The 7,146-nt window shown below is 37.8% G+C and overlaps 1 protein-coding gene across 1 annotated transcript in view; it reads left to right on the top strand.

Moving 5' to 3' along the window:
- The window catches only part of MYRIP (myosin VIIA and Rab interacting protein), a 438,367-nt gene that overhangs the window by 391,996 nt on the left and 39,225 nt on the right, over positions 1–7,146 (top strand). The gene's annotated exons all lie outside the window — the stretch shown is intronic.

Genomic DNA, 7,146 nt, shown 5'->3' with positions numbered 1-7,146 from the left:
CTGTGCATAAAATAATTCCTTGTGGCTTTGCCATCCAAAGAAAGTAATTCATTGTTGCGCTGCAAAAACAATGAATTCTTCTATGCCCAGGTTTCCCCGTGTCTCATTTCTTTATTTTAATTCCTCGATTAATATCTCAATTTATTCATTTTAATTCCTTAATTAATTATGGCTCCTGCCAGAGTCTTAGTCTTAGAAGGGGGTTTGCCCTGAAGGGACCCGATCACTTGCCTTGATGGAACCAACATTTGATGGCAATTGTTGAATGACATAAGAAACATCAAAAGAAGATGGAAGGACTTCCTGTTTTGGAGATGGGACAAGCAGAGTCAGGAGGGGAGTGACTGATTTTGCAGTCCAGGAGCAGAGGTCCCTGGGACCATCAAGTGAGAAGAGTGGAGTACGGGACCCTACCTAGAGAAGCAGTGACACCAGAAATGGAGGCAGAGACAATGACATGGAGAGATGGAGCAGCTGGGGACACTAGACTCAGGGAAGGATTGAGGCTGTGTGCTGATGGCCGGGGGCAGGCCTGTGGGGTGTATACTTTGGTTGTTTGATGATGCATGGAGGGAACTGTAATCATTGCAATGAAATTAAATACGATAGGATAAGAGTAAAACTGATGTTCTCCCATGTAAACCCACATAATTCACAATGAAAACTTCATTTTAAAAAAAAAATATGGAAGGATTACTAAGTCACTGTACCAAAAAGCAGTGGTCACTGTTCAACCATTTTAAGAGGTGGAACCTATGGTATTGAAAAAAGAAGTCCAAGCTGCACTTGTCAAAAACAAGACTGCAGGAATTTAAATATTTCAGGAAACTGATGCAGCTCTGGAGGTGCTTACTCATCTATACCAAGAAAATTTGAAAGACAAGTAGTTGGCCAACCAATTGGAAGAAATCTATATTTGTTCCCATTCAGAATAAAAGTAAACCAACAGAATGTGGAAATCATCCAACAGTATCATTAAAATTACATGCAAGTAAAATTTTGCTGAAAAGAATTAAAAAACAATTGCCACAGAAAATTTACAGGGAGCTGTTAGAAATTCAAGCCAGATTCAGAAGAGGACATGGAACTAGGGGATATCATTGCTAACATTAGATGGATCTTGGCTAAAAGTAGAGAATACCAGAAAGATTTTTGCTTGTGCTTTATTGACTATGCAAATTCACTGGACTATGTGGATCATAACAAACTATGGACAACATTGCAAAAAATACATATTCCAAAACACTATGTACTCATAGGAACCTGTACATAAACCCAGAGATAACTGTTCAAACACAACAAAGCAATACTGAATGGTTTAAAATCAGTAAAGGTGTGTGCCAGTGTTGTATCCTTTCATCATATTAATCAATCTGTATGCTGAGCAAATAACCCAAGAAGCTGAATTATATGAGTAAGAACATGACATCAGGATTGGAGGAAGACTCATTAATAACCTACAATATACATATGATACAACCTTGCTTGCTGGAAGTGAAGAAAACTGGAAATACTTATTAATGAAGATCAAAAACTATACCCTTCATTATGGATTGCACCTCCATATAAAGAAAAATAAAATCCTTACAACTGAACCAATAAATAACATCATGATAAATGGAGAAAAGATTGAAGTTAGCAAAGATCTCACCTTTTTAGATTCACAATAAATGCTCATGGAATCATCAAAGAATCAAACAATGCATTGCATTAGGCAAACCTGCTGCACAAGATCTCTTTAAATTGTCAAAGAGCAATGGTATCAGTTTGAAAACTAAGGTATGTCTAACCCAAGCCATGGTATTTTTATTAGCCTCATATGTATGTGAAAGTTGGATAATGAGTAAGGAAAACCTGAGAAGAATTGATGCATTTGAATTAAGGTGATGTTGAAGAATATTGACTGTATCCTGAAATGCCAGAAGAACAAATATTCGTGGAAGCAGCAGTCAAGAAATCAAATGATATACTGCATTAGGCATATCTGCTGCAAAAGAACTCTTTGATGTGTTCAAGACCAAAGATAATTTGAGGACTAATGTGGTGTCTGACCCAAGTCTTTGTATTTTTAATAGCTTTATATGTATAAAATGGGACAATGAATAAGAAATACAGGAGAAGAATCGATGCATTTCAATTATGGTGTTGGAGTGGAATATTAAAAGTACCATGGACTGCTAGAAGAACAAACAAATATGTGTTGGAAGAAGTACAGTCATAAGACACTTTAGAAGCCAGGATTGTGAGACTTTGTCTCTCAAATTTAGGACATGTTATTAGGAGGGACCAGTCACTGGAGAAGGACATCATAGTTGATAAAGTGGAGGGCCAACAAAAAAGACCCCCAGGTTTGACCGAGTAACAGTTGCATTGGACTCAAACATAGCAGCATTTGTGAGGATTATGCAGGACTAGGCAGTGTTTCCTTCTGTTGTGTGCAGGGTCACTATGAGTTGGAACAGACTTGATGGCACCTAACAACAGCAACAACAACAACAGCAGCTCTAGAGGAAAACTTTCTATGTCAGCTGTGGAGGGAGGTCCTTGTCTGTTTGTATTTCTGCTCCTTGGAAGTCTTCTTGTAGTTTGGTATCTTTCTTTCCCCATATCTAGGAGGTTCTTAGCACAGGGATCATGGGTCATTCTACTCCTGGTTATTCTTTCCTGGTTTCTTTCTTGGCTCTTTGTTTCTTTGTCTATTCATTTCTCATTTTATCTTTCATAAAATAAAAGCTGATACAGGTTACAACCTAGAAAAGCTCCTCTTATATTGGATCATACTGTGAGCTGAGTAAGATGTTGTATCCCACCTTAATTCCCGTACAACTATTTGGTGGATCTCATCAGATCACATACGGGATGATTCAATCATTACATAATGGCTAAATTCATTGTTACATAACTGCCAAGCCATTGAGAATCTTGGCCCAGCCAAGTTGACACATATTTTAGGGGAACGCAATTCAGCAAGCAACAGTTATTTAGCAATTTTGTAAAGTAACTCATCAAAGTCTTGACTAGCCATGTTTTCCTCTAGGCTTGTTCTATACTTCCTTTCCCATCCTGGAACTACTAGTTTTATTTTAAGACAAAATTACTCCATTTCCTTAAACACATTTCATATAATATCCAGCTTATGTGGCACTGTGGGCTAATGCGCAAACTGCAAAGTTGTTTGAACTGCAAGGTCAGTGGTTCAAGCTTACCAACTGTTCCCTGAAAACCCTATACAGAGTCGCTATGGGTCAGAATCGACTAGCCGGCACTTAACAAAAACAACAACATGTTACACTTGGAAAGATTTTGCTTTTAAGATTGTCATGCTACAGAACATAAAAATCTTTGTTGGGATGAACTCATTTTTTAATTCCTGGAAATACTCAGACTATTTAATTTATATACGTACTTGTTTAAATCAACAAGAATAAAGTATTTTTAAAGGAATATTAGGTTTTAGTTTTATGAATATCATCCATAAACAGGAAAATATTTCATTTTCTAACCCTGTTTTTGCATGCTTTAAATGATCCTGTAGAGTAGTAAAATGTAGAATAATTTGTTTCTCTTTGTAGTCTTGTTATACCAGTCAAAATAAATAATCCATTCTTCTTTTTTTCAGTACACTTTTCAAATAGACCAATCTATTTCAAAGTTCCTCAAAGTAGATACTAAAAGTTGAAATCATATGATGCAAGAAGCAGCAAGTATTTTTGGAAGAAAAAGGAATTGAGATTTTAGACAGCCTCATGAAAAATGCCAGCCATGGCCTTCAACCCAATACAACTCAGACACAATGTTCTTAGAACAAAGTGAAACAGAAAACAGTCTCAGCAGTCTTTGAGGTCACTTCAAAATCCAGGCTTATATATTGTAATTAAAGACAACAAATGCATGGGGAACCCAATTTCTTAAAATGTATATAGCGATTTTTGGATGACATTCACTCTGCTTCATAGAAAACTGGTCCTAGCTAAACTCACATAGAGGGATATCTGACCCTGTGACAAAACCTGAGCTTCCAACAAAAGTTTCTCAGAGGAATGGAAAGACATCATAAATGGGAACTAATTTTCCTAAAATAGAAAAGAGCAGATGGAAATTCATTTTCTCATAGTGATCACTGAAATTCGAAATTGCTTCGTATACATTCAGCTTACAATATTTTTTAACTTAAACCCCTAACCACTGTCCTGATAGGGGGAAAACCAGGGTCATTTATTAAAGATGTTAAGAACAGGTTGAAACTTTGGTCTCCCAGAGTCCGATAAAATTTCTGGCAGCCAGTCTTCTGCAAGGTTTGATCAGTAAGTCATTTCAGAGTGTCTGTTACTTAAGAATTGTCTGTAGCTGGTGAACAATTTAATGCTCTGACCCATTTCATGTCCCAGCTTATCCTTTCACAGATGTCTTTCTGTTGATGGCGAGTGCTCTACAAGCTTTTAAAATGCTTCACAGTGCCCACTTTGTTTCTTTTTCTTTTCTTTTTTTTTTAACAGCTTAAAAGATTGGGATTCCTTCTAACAAATGTATAAAATTTGGCTTATTTTCTTCTGAACCTAATTCACTCTGACAGCTACAGACTTTGATTGTCATTTTAAACATACTAGTCTAATTGGAAAGTATCTAGATGTGGCCACTGATTTTAAACAGTGTCATTTAGGAGTTCAAACACAAATCCAAATGCAGTCAAACTACGCATCCACTGTTTAAAACCAGGAGCCTTTGTTCTCAAACTTACTGTGCAGAAAAACTCATTTCGAAAGATCCAAAGTACCACTGATTTTCCAAACTGTCTTTGGTGAGAGAATGCCAGACAGAAATGACAATATTATGAGGCCAAAATACTTGTTCATAAAAGCATGAGTTTCAGAGAGAAGTTCTGACTAGTCTCTGAATCTGGCATTCCCCATGTTTCTGACAGTGAAACAAACTTGCAAGTACAAAGAAACAAATCCCAGAAACAAAGAAAACAAACCCACAATAAAACTTGAATAGCTCAATGCAAAGAAAGCAGAGGTCAAATTCAAGAAAAATTTACCTTGAAATGACTCCATAGGTTTCATAGACAGTCCAAGTCGTAGTATTTCAATGTTATTGAAGGTAATACACTTTCAAAACCATGATTCTAATGACAGATTTGTCAGAGAACAAAAGCCCACACTCTGTTAGGAGTGAATGAAAAGGAGTTTTATTAAAGAATATTAACAATTGCAGTTAGACAGCAAATAGTGAGATTACTAAGTGCTCCAAAGTCCAAGTAGAGTCAGGGTCTGTGATACATGCAAATCAGCTCATTCACCATAATTATAAATATTTCTAAGTAACATTTTCCCCACTGATCAACCCACCTACTTTCCATCTAAGAACAGCCTGAGTTATCACTTTACAAGTAAACTTCTTGTCAGAAATGTCCCTAGGTTCTAGGAACAAGCCAGTATCAAATCTCTCTACCCCACTAACCCTCCCTCGGTTTCTGAGAAGTAGTCTGGATCAGTACTTTACTGGAGACTTTCTCCAAAATGCCTCTGGAGTTTAGGGCCCACTGCAACAATAGCAACACGCAGGGGATCACAGTATGACAAACTGACAGATGGGGGTGTTTTCTGCTTTTTAAAATAAATTAAACATTTTATTGTACCCCTCAAAGTTATGATGGTCCCCAGGTTCTGTGCCTGTTGTGTGTGATGAATAAGGAGGCCTTTTACAAGAGCCTGCTAAGTGGTAGTCACCTCACCACTGCCCCTCCAGAGTCACAGATTGCCCTATGAACCCCAAAGCTAACGCTTGCTAGTGTTTTTTCACAAAAACACTAGTGTCAACACCCCATGGAGCCTCTTCTACCTGTTTGCCTTTTAACTCTTTTTATACATGTTGGAACAGCCACAAACAAAGTCGAGCTAGGAAAACCATCATCTTTCTCTATCTACTACCCACATCATGTAATCCTTTTAGCGTCTTTTCCCACATTGTATCAGATAATGTAAACAGATATCTTGACCCTCTAAGGTAGTCCCAATTCACCACAACACACAGCCAGACACTGAATCTCGGCTCCAGCTCAGCTGAGATGAACATACACCTATGCATGCCTGCAATCAGTGGTTGAACAGGGGTGGATTCGACCGTTAGACAGAAGTGTATCTATGGCACCTGTCACAATCACTGAAATTACACTCCTGTCCAAACATCTGACACCCAACTTTTAGATAAATTTATCGTGATGGTTGTTGTTGTTGTTGTGTGCCGTGGAGTCAGTTCCGACTCATAGCGACCCTGTACAGGGTTTCCGAGGCGGTAAATCTTTACGGGAGCAGAAAGCCTCATCTTTCTCCCGTGGAACAGCTGGTAGTTTCGAAATGCTGACCATGAGATTCGCAGCCCGATTCGTAACCACTACGCTAGCAGATATTAGCTCAAAAATACAAGCCAAGCTCGTTAATCTTACATCTAACACATTATCACACTATATGAAAATTACAATTGGACCTTCCTTGCTTTCACTGATAAAAATTAGTCTGTGATGTGTTCAAAGTTATTCTTTTTTCAGTTTCTTTGATGTCATCACTCAGCAAAGAAAGAGCTTACAGTTTGCCTAGACCCATGGAGGATCTCAAATATGAAAGTATTCATTTTAATTGGCTGAATTCTCTTTTATAGATGGCAGTGGACACTGTGTTAATAGAAAACGCTCAGTGACGCCCCCCACCTCCTCCTTCAAGTGGTGCCCAGGGCACGTGCCATCCCTGCCATCCCACGTGAGATATTCCACTGCTCTTGGATTCCAAAATTGGCACTTTCTCTTAAACCCGGATTCTCATGTTTGGAACGTACTAGATCTGGTCACATGTTCACGAGCTTTAAAAGATGTTGTAAGGAGCATTCCCCTTTAATAACTCAAAATGGGTTTGCATTTCTTTGTCCAACACAATGCTTTGGGATGGATTCAGACATTGGAAAACTTAGGGGAATTTGCAGGGATTGCTAATAAACAAGGCAATCTAGTATTTGGAATTAACATATTTTCTTCTTTAGAATTTTACAGTTTCAAATCTTCTGGTGACACCTTGCATTCTGCAAGTTTTTGAGAAATGTTTATTGTAAAAAATAGTAAATGGAGGAAATTTTCTGTTTGTTGCATTACGTGTT

This window comes from Chrysochloris asiatica, unplaced genomic scaffold (genome assembly GCF_000296735.1).
Source record: "Chrysochloris asiatica unplaced genomic scaffold, ChrAsi1.0 scaffold00127, whole genome shotgun sequence".
NCBI classification, from domain to species: domain Eukaryota; kingdom Metazoa; phylum Chordata; class Mammalia; order Afrosoricida; family Chrysochloridae; genus Chrysochloris; species Chrysochloris asiatica.
Note: the sequence above shows the minus strand (reverse complement) of the source record. Positions and strands in the feature narration are given on the sequence as shown.